Source organism: Podarcis gaigeae, assembly GCF_964106915.1.
Source record: "Podarcis gaigeae genome assembly, chromosome: 7".
Lineage (NCBI taxonomy): Eukaryota > Metazoa > Chordata > Lepidosauria > Squamata > Lacertidae > Podarcis > Podarcis gaigeae.
Window position 1 is genome coordinate 30,088,166 of NC_139683.1, and position 13,119 is coordinate 30,101,284.

General features: G+C 45.3%; 1 protein-coding gene across 4 annotated transcripts in view; it reads left to right on the forward strand.

The window, feature by feature from the left end:
* The window catches only part of ZNF704 (zinc finger protein 704), a 55,133-nt gene that overhangs the window by 13,047 nt on the left and 28,967 nt on the right, over positions 1 to 13,119 (forward strand). The gene's annotated exons all lie outside the window — the stretch shown is intronic.

Consider the following 13,119-nt stretch of genomic DNA (forward strand, 5'->3'; position numbering starts at 1 on the left):
GTTTGATATGGAGCACTTGGGTTATAAGATTCATTGGGCAGCCTTTGGCCAGTTGCTACTACTCCAGTCCTATCATAGTAAAATAGGTATCAATAATAGTAAATTGTTTAAAATGAAATATAAACTTATGTGAGCAATGCCGGCAAGGAATATACTAAAGCAGAGATCCTTCCACACATATGACAGGTGAGACAATTTCATAGCTGGTGTAAGTTCTGATCCAAAACATCAGGAGGGCACCAGGTTAGGCAAGGCTGCTCTAAACTATACTCAGGGGCCTGATTCAGGTATAATAATTTCAGTCTGGTTTAGTCTGATAAACCATGATTTCATTAAACCAAGAATGAGCATTGTGACTTTGCTTCCATCTTCTCTTCTTTCTTTGTCATGCTGCAGTGGAATAGAATAGAAACTGAATTTGAAGGATGGGTATAAAACCAAGAGGCAGAGCAATCAAACCCACAACCCCTTAGGCAGTGTTAGAAAGCTAGGAGCTAAATGGCACCTTGAACCTAGGTTATGGGCGCAACAATGGAATGGCTAGGTGTGCTTTTTTAACAACAAGAATACAAAGCTGAAAATGAATGAACTGCAGCTAAAGTATTATGTTCATTTTTCACATGGTCTAGTCCTTCCTCTGCCCACCCCCCTAATATTCTTAAGAGCATCTCTCCTCCAGTCTTCAGAGAATAGTTAGAAGTGGGGAGGCAGAAAAAGGTCCTCCTTTCCTTCCACTCTGCAGTTTTAATCTGAAATCTTAGGCGCAGTACTGCTCCCAGAGCTCAGCAACACCTTAAATCCTCTTGATTCCCCAGATGACACCCCTCCCCCCGCATCTGTACTGACTGCTGCAAGTTTCATTCAGGAGACTTACCTTTCCCTCCCTTATCCTCAATGGCAGGACTGTGTGTTTTCTCCCATTTCCCTCCTTCCTTCTCCTTCTATCTCTCAGTGCTTGCCTTGGGGCATTAACAAAAGACTCATAAAGTATATTTACCATAAGTGTGCTTGCATTATTATGGAAACCTTCTGTGTAATACAAACCTTCCCCAGAGTTTGAGGTAGTTGGCACCCATGATTTTGTTCTGGTCACTTACTGGACTTCCTGTGGAAATTTGTTGGACGTTATGGCATTGGGTTGTAGCTTTGATTCTGCCTCCATTCACTCTCAGCTTATTAGACCTCTTGGAAAAGCTTTAGAATTTGATATCCTGAACCCCTTCACTAATTGCTTGGTGCTGCAGCCATTAGGGAGCTTATAATGAAATAGCAAAATGAAATAAGGAAGAAAGGGAGCTGAAGGTATAAGGAGGGAGATAAGACTCTTTTTTTATATTTATATATGTGGTGCTGTTGAATGGGCATCGTAAGAACAGGGGTAGCAATGGCTATTTCTTCAGGGCAAGTTCCATACCGTAACTACAATGATGCTGAATAAAAATGGGGTATCAACTAAAGAGCCCCAACTGCAATTTTGTGGGAAATTACAGAAAGCAAAGGACATAGACTAAATGGTTGTTGTTTATTGAAAGGGGATCGATTTGTTTGTTTGTTTGTTTGTTTTTAAAACGGTCAAGACCGTAATCTAGCTGTTTGGTATGATCTGCCATATCAGGGTTCAATTGTGGCAACTTTTAATGCCAGCCCAGTCTCTAGTTACCCCTCTTCTCCCTTGACAATAGAAGGGAACCTTGAGAGCAGCAAATCCTGAGCTAGTCAATTACACCTGCAGTCACTGTTGTCTAATACAATGACAGGGAGCATCAAAGCTGAAGTGCCCCAGGTGCTCGTTTTCAGGCTAGTATGCCATGGCTTATTAAATTTGAATCCAGCTGTACCCTAAACCTCATCAAAGATTGCAGCAGATGTAATAACCAGCCAACATCATGGCTCACATTCTCCTTGCTAACATTGCCCAATAATATTCTTGGTAGCTTAGCACGATAAAAGTCTTTTCAGACATAGGACTCAAGTTTAACTCTGATGTGGTATTTACTATTAGTGTATTTTTTATACTTTTAGTGGATTTATATTTTTGCTCTCTTTTTCTGCTGCTTCTACAGCCTAACACAAGACTTTTGCACGCTGGCTCCTGCTACACCAGGGGTCAGCAACCCGCGGCTCCGGAGCCGCATGTGGCTCTTTTACACCTTTGCCGCGGCTCCGGGGCGGATACTAGCGAGGGGAGGAGGCGCATTGTGCACCCCAACACTCCCCACTGTGGCGGGCGCTGTACTGGCTGTGACGTCGCATGGGGGCGGTGCGTGCGTTAGTCACGCACCGTCCCGACGTCACCTTCCCGCCCGCTGTCAGATCACGGCTCCGGAGATATATTTGTTTTAAATGTCGCAATGGTTTTGCCGCTCCCAGTTTTATTTTCTTCGGAAACGGGTCCAAGTGGCTCTTTTTGTCTTAAAGGTTGCAGACCCCTGTGCTACACAAATGCCCTCTGGCATCCCTTTCATTTTTCAGCGTTCCTCCCCCCCCCCCCCCGATTTTTTTGCACCCCAGTTCCATTGGCAAAGCACACAAAAGGGGGAATAGAAATTTTATCAAAATGGTGGTAGCCACAGCATGCCTTAATTGAGCTTGTGTGAGCCACCAGTTGGAGCTTAGTCGTCTTGTACAAAGGCACAAACACAGCGGTGTTTTAAATGTGCATCTCTCAGGTTCATATCACTCCAGGACTCAATGCACTAGGCCTTGCTTTATGGTGGTTTTTTTTTTTGTTTTGTTTTGTTTTGTTGCATATCAGCCCATGAACAGAAGGATTTGTTTGAATCTGTGATGTGTCTTGTTGAATTTGCTTTTTGACACTCCTACACAAAACCTATTTTTCTCTTTGGGTATTTGCTTCTTAAAATGTAGGTGAAATATTTGTGGGTGAATAAAAATAATACAGTTTTCTCATCTACAAATATATGAACATAAAAGAACTTGATAGAAAATTCTGCAGTATAAAAATAATATCCATCAAGTGGGTTTTTTTTAAAACAGATTTTTAAAATTCTTGCATGTTTTAGGAATATCTTAGGATAGCCATGACTAACTCAAGTCTACAGGGTATGTCTTAGTTGGATACAATCCATTGTCTTCATTCTGGTGTTAGCTTAGGAGCATATTAACATGCGCAATTAATAAAAATTAATTAAAAGCATCTTGAGTATATTAACATGCACAATTAATAAAAATAAAAATATTATTTACATTCTTTGTTTAATTCTAATGACACAGCAGTGCTTAATTGTGTGCTTAACTTTATTAATTCCATTGGCCCTAAATTTATCTAGACTGTGCCTATAACCTCGGAGTTTATGTGGAACCAACGCAATCCAGTCACCATAAAATACAGCATAAGAGCATGTTTGCATCACAGCCACTAGGTGTCACTAGAGAGTGCTTGCAGCCTTGATATAGGAAAATGGATGAGAAGTGTCCCTCATGATTAAAAAAAATCCCCAAATATTGTTTAATATAGGTAATTGTATTATTTACGAGTTTGAATTTGAGTTTCAAAATTCTTTACAAAGAAAATGAATAAGAATAAGGGTGTTGCATAGAATAGGATGGCGATCCTGTCAAACATCATCACAGCAAAACAAACTCTTAACTGATATTAAAAATGCATCAGCGCTTCTGGACAATAGTTAAGGTCAATGCTGCTATTTCTTGTGCACTTTTGAATTACTTTAAAGTAGAGATCACTTTGTTGAAGGTCAAAATACTGACATTGGTGAAAATCAAATGTATTAGTTGTCAAAAAATGCATTTGCCTCAATTCCTTGCATGGCTCAGAGCATAGGTAGGCAAACTAAGGCCCGGGGGCCAGATCCAGACCAATCGCCTTCTAAATCCGGCCCGCGAACGGTCCAGGAATCAGCATGTTTTTACATGAGTAGAATGTGTCCTTTTATTTAAAATGCATCTCTGGGTTATTCGTGGGGCATAGGAATTCGTTCATTTCCCCCCAAAAAATATAGTCTGGCCCCCCACAAGGTCTGAGGGACAGTGGACTGGCCCCCTGCTGAAAAAGTTTGCTGACCCCTGGCTCAGAGCAATACAAATTCCCATATAAAAGAGGAGTCAGTGAATTTCAAAAATGAATTGTACTTGACAAATTGTCTCAGAATGAAATTCTGCTTATTCTTGTATTCTTCAGTGATGATGATGTTGGCCGTCCTTTCTCTTTGATCTGAAGCCCAAAGGGACTGGCCCATTAAGTTCCAATTAGGAGCAGGCATATCACCAACTCTCTTTAATTTATTTATCTGTGTGTTTATAATCTGCATATTAATTAAGAAACATGTAGCAAGGTAGATTGCAGCATATAAAATTAAAGTGAACAAAGATATCCATAACAATATCAATTTAAAAAATCCATAAATGCTGGTGGGTTTAAAAGAGAAAATTCAAATTGCAAATGTGTGGCTAAACAGTATAGTTTTCAAAAGACATCTCAAGGGAGGGAGAGAGTGCCTGTCAAACTAAAGGTTTCGTCTCTTGTGAAGGCCAGCCAAACTTCAGAGGCATGAGACCCACCAGAGGTGCCCCCCTCAAAGGATCTTGGTGATTGAGGTGAGTCGAATCTGAGTACAGTATAGCTTAGTTGGATACAGTGGCGTAGCGTGGGTTGTCAGTACCCGGGGCAAGGCAAGTAATTTGGGCCCCCTAACCCGTGGATTTGCGCCCCCTTACCCTAACCCCTAGATGTTGCGCCCGGCCCCCCCTGCACCCCCCACGCTACGCCACTGGTTGGATACCACCCTTTATTTCTGGGACTGGTTCTGGAGCAGCCATGCAATGGAACGTGGCATAGATCCTGCTTATTGGCAAGGAAGTAGTGCTATGAGTCCCCAACAGAAATATGAGTAAGGTTTGCAAGACGAAATGTGCATTCTGGCTGGCCAATGTACAACAGAGCTGTTAAGTTTACTTTCAGAACGGTTGGTCCCAATTGTCTGCACAGTTAAATCAGTCACCTAGAGAGTTGTATTGTGACTAGATTTGTCTGTTTCACCTAGACAGGTTAGATAACATTCATTGTCAAGCACTAATTACTGATATGGAAATTAGAGTGAGCACCTGTGTAGAAAGGAACTGATATGAATTATGCACAGTGCTGACGATATCTGCAATTACCGAAGCAAAACTAACTCATGACAATACAGCACTTAATGCCATTAGATACTATGCTGTGTTAAATATGCACAAGCCCCTTGCTTCAAAATGTTCAGGTGCTGTTCAGGGACATAAGAAACGAGTAAGTGTAATAATCTGTCTAAAAGAAGTCAGATGCTTAGTATCCCATGAACCATGCTTGTGGAAAAACTAAAGCAATGAATTGTCTGCTGGCGTCATATCTACAGTGCAGGTATAATACATACATAACACGACTCACACTGAAAGCTTCAGATCTGCTTCAAGACTGTAGTTCAGCTGCAATTCATCTCGCTGGATTTTATCCAAGTCTGCAGCCTGACTTTGTTGCAATTCATCCTTGTTTCAGATAAGTGTGTAGTTTAAGAAAAATAGTGAATTCACATATGTTGCTTATAAATAGGTAGCCTCCCACTGATTTCTCCAAAATCAGGGGAAAGAAAGAAAAAGAAAACTATTTAGCTCAATTAGGGTTTGTCAGATCACCAGTTTGTATGAGCATCTTTAAACCTTTTATACTGTCTCTTTTTTTTTTTTTGATTTTAAAATAAATCTTTATTGAATACATTTTTTTTTTAAAAAAAGAATATACTGTCTCCATAGGTAAAGGTAAAGGGACCACTGACCATTAGGTCCAGTCGTGGCTGATTCTGGGGTTGTGGCACTCATCTTGCTTTATTGGCTGAGGGAGCCGGCGTACAGCTTCTGGGTCCTTTGGCCAGCATGACTAAGCTGCTTCTGGCGAACCAGAGCAGCGCACGGAAACGCCGTTTACCTTCCCGCCAGAGCGGTACATATTTATCTACTTGCACTTTGACGTGCTTTTGAACTGCTAGGTTGGCAGGAGCAGGGACTGAGCAATGGGAACTCACCCCGTTGCAGGGATTCGAACCGCCAACCTTCTGATCGGCAAGTTTAACTAGGTTTAACCCACAGGTTTAACCCGCAGCAAGGTTTAACCCACAGCGCCACCTGCATCCCTGTCTCCATAGGTAGTCTCTTGCAATTACAAATTCAGTGGAAATCAGAGAGATGTATTAATACAAACTGAATCTCCACATGTGTACATATACGGTATGTCAAGGGTGGGGAACAGTTAAACCAGAAGCTACTGCTGGACTCCGTTCCCATCATCCCCGGGCAGCATGACCAGTGGTCAGAAATTGCAGCTCTATTTTAAATGTATTATTTATTTGGTTTATATAATGCCCTCAGAGCAGTGAGACATGATTTTTTCCAAAATTGCTATCAAATTTTAGTAGAGGAGAATACAACAAAAGAAATTGAGGAAAAGAGGGAGCAAGGATAACAAGCAGACAAAAGAAAGGAGAGGAAGGTGTGAGGCTAACCAGGAGCAAATAATATGTGTTAACATCTTCTAGTTTCAAGGCACTGTATATTCCCAACCATCCTTTTAACGGAATACTGAATGTTCAGAGTTGCATTTGCATACTTCCCGGCATGTGTGATGCACCAAAGAGACAGGAGACTGTAAAACAGTCAAGTTTTTGGATCGTTGCTAATGTAAGAAATGGAAAAGTGACTAGAGTAAAGGGCTTCAATCAATGATGGAACCCAACCCCCCCCCCCACTGTATTATTATTTTTTAAAGGTGAATTATTAGCCTGAGAAACAAATACCGTATTTTTCGCCCTATAAGACGCACTTTTCCCCCTCCAAAAATGAAGGGGAAATGTGTGTGCGTCCTATGGGGCGAATGCAGGCTTTTGCTGAAGCCTGGAGAGTGAGAGGCGTCGGTACGCACCGACGTCTCTCGCTCTCCAGGCTCCAGGAAGCTATCCGCAAGCCTTGCACGCCCGGAGGGAGTTCCCCTGGGCGCGCAAGGCTTGCGGGCGGCAGCCTGCAGCGCGGAGCATGGGGCGCCCTTCGGAGGACGCCCAGTGCTTCGCGCAGGTGTCCGCTAGCCTTGCGCACCTGGGGGATCTCCCCCGGGAGCCGAAGGCTTGCGGGCGGCAGCACGGAGCACGGGGCACCCTTTGGAGGACGCCCCGTGCTCCGCACTGGTGTTGGCCAGCCTTGCGCACCCGGGGGATCTCCCCCCGAGAGCGCAAGGCTTACGGGCGGAAGCCGGCAGCACGGAGCATGGGGCACCCTTTGGAGGCCGCCCCGTGCTCCGCGCTGGTGTTGGCCAGCCTTGCGCACCCGGGGGATCTCCCCCCCTGGGAGCGCAAGGCTTGCGGGTGGAAGCCGGGAGCACGGGGCGCCCTTCGGAGGCGGCCCCGTGCTCCGCACTGGTGTTGGCCAGCCTTGCGCACCCGGGGGATCTCCCCCCGAGAGCGCAAGGCTTGCGGGCGGCAGCCGGCAGCACGGATCACGGGGTGCCCTTCGGAGGCCACCCCATGCTCCGCGCTGGTGTTGGCAAGTCTTGCGCACCCGGGGGATCTCCCCCCGGGAGCGCAAGGCTTGCGGGCGGCAGCCTGCAGCGCGGAGCACGGGGCGCCCTCCAGAGGACGCCCCGTGCTCCACGCAGGTGTCCGCAAGCCTTGCACACCCGGGGGATCTCCCCCCGGGAGCGCAAGGCTTGCGGGCGGCAGCTGGCAGCGCGGAGCACAGGGCACCCTTCGGAGGACGCCCCGTGCTCCGCGCTGGTGTTGGCCAGCCTTGCGCACCCGGGGGGCGCGTGGGGCGCCCTGAAACAGAGGGTTCCCCATGCTGCGGACTGTAGCCTGCCGCCCGACGCGCGGGGCGCCCTGAAGCAGAGCGCCCCTCGCGCCAGGCAGACATGGGCCAGCCCCACAAGCTCGGGGGACAGCGGGGAGGCGCAGCACCGCCATCCCACTGTTCCCCGACCTGGTTTTGGGGGAGAAAATAAAGGAAAAATTTTTTTCCTTTATTTCCCCCCCAAAAAAGTAGGTGCGTCCTATGGGACGGAGCGTCCTATGGGACGAAAAATACGGTAGATGGATCGTTTTCATAGTATGTGTTCACTCTCCCGTCTTCTTTACACCATTCTAAATGGGCGATTGAATGAAAAATAGTCTATATACTGCTTTTAAAGGAGATGGAGTGCTTAGCATGTGCATACATAAAGCCTCAGAGAATATGTCTGTTATTTTGAGATTTGTATCCTGCCAAACATGGAGCACTTAGCATGGCTAATTAACAGATAACAGTTCTAGTTCTATTCAAGTTAATGCCTGAATGCACTGTTGTAAATGGTCAAGACCAGTCAAAGGCAACTATGGGGTTGCGGTGCTCATCTCGCTTTCTGGCTGAGGGAGCCGCCGTTTGTCCACAGACAGCTTTCTGGGTCATGTGGCCAGCATGACTAAACCACTTCTGGTGCAATGGGACACCGTAACGGAAGCCAGAACGCATGGAAACACGTTTTATCTTCCTGCCACAGCAGTACTTATTTATCTACTTGCACCGGCATGCAAGTGTAAATGGTAATTAGAATCATAGAATCATAGAGTTGGAAGAGACCACAAGGGCCATCGAGTCCAACCCCCTGCTAAGCAGGAAACACCATCAGAGCACTCCTGACATATGGTTGTCAAGCCTCTGCTTAAAGACCTCCAAAGAAGGAGACTCCACCACACTTCTTGGCAGCAAATTCCACTGTTGAACAGCTCTTACTGTCAGGAAGTTCTTCCTAATGTTTAGGTGGAATCTTCTTTCTTGTAGTTTGGATCCATTGCTCCGCGTTCGCTTCTCTGGAGCAGCAGAAAACAACCTTTCTCCCTCCTCTATGTGACATCCTTTTATATATTTGAACATGGTTATCATATCACCCCTTAACCTCTTCTTCTCCAGGCTAAACATGCCCAGCTCCCTTAGCCGTTCCTCATAAGGCATCGTTTCCAGGCCTTTGACCATTTTGGTTGCCCTCCTCTGGACACGTTCCAGTTTGTCAGTGTCCTTCTTGAACTGTGGTGCCCAGAACTGGACACAGTACTCCAGGTGAGGTCTGACCAGAGCAGAATACAGTGGCACTATTACTTCCCTTGATCTAGATGCTATACTCCTATTGATGCAGCCCAGAATTGCATTGGCTTTTTTAGCTGCCGCGTCACACTATTGGCTCATGTCAAGTTTGTGGTCAACCAAGACTCCTAGATCCTTTTCACATGTACTGCTCTCAAGCCAGGTGTCACCCATCTTGTATTTGTGCCTCTCATTTTTTTTGCCCAAGTGCAATACTTTACATTTCTCCCTGTTAAAATTCATCTTGTTTGTTTTGGCCCAGTTCTCTAATCTGTCAAGGTGGTTTTGAATTGTGATCCTGTCCTCTGGGGTGTTAGCCACCCCTCCCAGTTTGGTGTCATCTGCAAATTTGATCAGGATGCCCTTGAGTCCATCATCCAAGTCGTTGATAAAGATGTTGAATAAGACTGGGCCCAAGACAGAACCCTGTGGCACCCCACTAGTCACTCTTCTCCAGGATGAAGAGGAACCATTGATGAGACCCTTTGGGTTCGGTCAGTCAGCCAGTTACAAATCCACTGAGTGGTAGCATAGTCAAGACCGCATTTTACCAGCTTCTTTACAAGAATATAATGGGGCACCTTGTCAAATGCCTTGCTGAAATCAAGGTAGGCTACATCCACTGCGTTCCCTTCATCTACCAGGCTTGTAATTCTGTCAAAAAACGAGATCAGGTTAGTCTGACATGACTTATTTTTCAGAAATCCATGCTGACTATTGGTGATCACAGCATTCCTTTCTAGGTGCTCACAGACTGTTTGCTTAATGATCTGCTCCAGAATCTTCCCTGGTATTGATGTCAGACTGACTGGGCGGTAATTATTTGGGTCCTCTCTTTTCACCTTTTTGAAAATAGGGACAACATTTGCCCTCCTCCAGTCTGCCGGGACTTCGCCTGTTCTCCAGGAATTCTCAAAGATGACTGTCAGTGGTTCTGAGATCACATCTGCCAGTTCTTTTAATACTCTTAGATGCAGTTCATCTGGCCCTGGAGACTTGAACACATCTAAACTAGCCAAGTATTCTTGTACTATCTCCTTAGTTATTCTGGGCTGTGTTTCCTCTGCTGAATCATTTGCTCCAAATTCTTCAGGTCGGGCATTGTTTTCTTTATCGGAGAAGACTGAGGCAAAGAAGGCATTGAGGAGTTCAGCCCTTTCTGTGTCCCCTGTTTGCATTTCACCATCTTTTCCTCTGAGTGACCCCACTGTTTCTTTGTTCTTCCTTTTGCTACGAACATACCCATAAAAGCCTTTTTTGTTGCTTTTAACCTCTATAGCAAGCCTGAGTTCATTCTGTGCTTTAGCTTTTCTGACTTTGTGTCTACATGTGCTGGCTATTTGTTTGAATTCCTCTTTGGTGGTTTCCCCCCTTTTCCATTTTTTGTACCCATCCTTTTTTAATCTTAACTCAGTTAAAAGTTCTTTAGATAGCCACCCTGGCTTCTTTAGGCACCTTCCATGTTTCCGTCTCATTGGTATTGCCTGAAGTTGTGCTTTTACTATCTCCCTCTTAACAAACTCCCAGCCATCATGAACTCCCTTTCCTTTTAGTATTACTGTCCATGGGATCTCACCCAGCACTTCCCTAAGTTTTATGAAGTCGGCTTTCTTAAAGTTGCATGCAAAGGTTGTCTCCTTTGTACTGCTGTTGTCTCCTTTTGTCGCTTGTGTAAAAAGGATGTGCATAATGAGAAAGAAGAGCCTTGCTGAATCAGACCACCTAGTCTAGCACCCTGTTTCTTGCAGTAGGGAACCAGATGTTAAGAAACGCAGGAAAGGGGCAGAGCAAAGAGGGGTGAGCATTGGTTGTTGTGAACAAGGAAAGTCATTCAGTTACAGATGCTACTCCAGATTCTAGCACCAGCTTCCATTAAGGAAAAGCCTGTTTCCATTATGGGCTGAACGACCTACAGCTGATCAGCCCCTCTTCTTTGCCCGGCAGCTGGCAAATTCCAGCAAGAGACTTGCTTCCATCTTAGGCTGAATGAGATCCAGCTGCAGGCATGGCCAAACTTGGCCCTCCAGATGTTTGGGGACTACAATTCCCATCATCCTTGACCACTGGTCCTGTTAGCTAGGGATGATGGGAGTTGTAGTCCCCAAACATCTGGAGGGCTGTTTGGCCATGCCTGCCCTAGGGGCATTTATTCGATACCATTTTTTATTGTGAGTTGTTGTTTTTTTGTAAGCTACTTCAAGAGCCTCTCAGGGTTATAAAGCAAATTATAGGCATTCTAAATGAAATTGGATGCATAGAGTGCTCTCTTCTCCATCAAGATCATTTGGGTAACGTTGGTAAGGCCTCTTGCTCTTTTCTCAGGTGTTCATAAGTATTCAGCTAGCATATGGTGGGACAGTATTGCAGCAGCAGACTCTGGCCCTTCCACCCCCCACCCCCTTGTACATTCATTAGAAAATCTGTATGTAAGCTTACAGGTACAGACGTACACACAGGGGTTCCCTACAAAGACTCTAAGGGACACATGTGTGCATTCATCATTCACAAGCAAATGCCTGAATTAATGCCAGTATCTTGCAAGGTATGTGAAGTGGCTAATTATAAGTTGGTAATATGTTCCTTAAAGGTAAAGGTAAAGGGACCCCTGACCATTAGGACCAGTCGTGACTGACTCTGGGGTTGCGGTGCTCATCTCACTTTATTGGCCGAGGCAGCCGGCGTACAGCTTCCGGGTCATGTGTCCAGCATGACTAAGCTGCTTCTGGAGAACCAGAGCAGCGCATGGAAACGCTGTTTATCTTCCTGTCGGAGCGGTACCTATTTATCTACTTGCACTTTGGCGTGCTTTCGAACTGCTAGGTTGGCAGGAGCAGGGACCGAGCAACAGGAGCTCACCCCGTCGCGGGGATTCGAACCGCCAACCTTCTGATCGGCAAGTCCTAGGCTCTGTGGTTTAACCCACAGCGCCACCCACATCCCTAATATGTTCCTTACATTATCACAATTGAGCTGGGGCGGTGGGGCGGCAGAGGAGATACATTCACACATTATTCTAGGAAAGGGGTTGCCAATGCAGTGCCTTCCAGATGTTGTTGGACTGCAACCCCCATCAGATCCAGCCAGCATGAGGTCACTGGCCAGGGATGATGGAAGTTGTAGTTCAACATGTGGAGAGCCACTTACCTACCTATCTTGCCCAGGGCAACCCAAAGTAGCTTACAACCAAGCAAGCAACCAGACAAAAACACACACATAGATACATTAAAACTGGGGGGGGGGGGCATTAAAAACATCCCACCCACATGATGTGTGCCCCAATCCAAGGTTTTGGCCGCAGTGTGAAGAGGTAGAAGAAAGTCCTATGTGAAAGTTCCCAGTTGTGCATAGAACATGGTGCTAGACATTTTGGGTTTATGCTATTATTATTGTGGCTGGGCTTTATACCTGTTGAAAATGCTAATGGTAGCGTTGTTGCTTGTACGTAGCTTTTCTGTATCCTGTTAATTTATGTTCTGCCCCCTTCCTTGTGGGAACAAAACTAAGAGCTCATAAATCCTCAATTAAATCAGCATATGTTTATATGATACTGGCACCAATAAAGCTTATATATACTGTAGAGTGATTAAGCCAATAGCCTTTGCTTGAAGAGTAGTACTGCATACCCATTGTAAATGATCGTGAAGTGAGGATATGCCTTATTTTCTAGCCAAGGGGCTCAAGAAATAGCTGTGAAATTTCAGGAAACTGTTAACCAGCAGGCAGCATCCTCTGTAAAAGTAGCAGCTTTGTAGCTTGTGTTAAGTAATGTACAAAAATATCCGTTGAAGTGCCAGACATCTGTGCTTACTAAAACAAGGCTGAGAAAAGCTGGCATCTTTGTGTATGTGTTTAATTTGTTTGGTCTTCCCAAAAATTAAAATAAATCATTTGCAGGGGGTGGGGGTTTATGGATGTTAGCTATTTGATTTTGACAGTACCTGCAGTTAAGGCAACCTTTATATCTGTTTTCAGCTAAGGCTAGCTTTGGCTGCTGTTGCAGTGTTGTGTTAATTT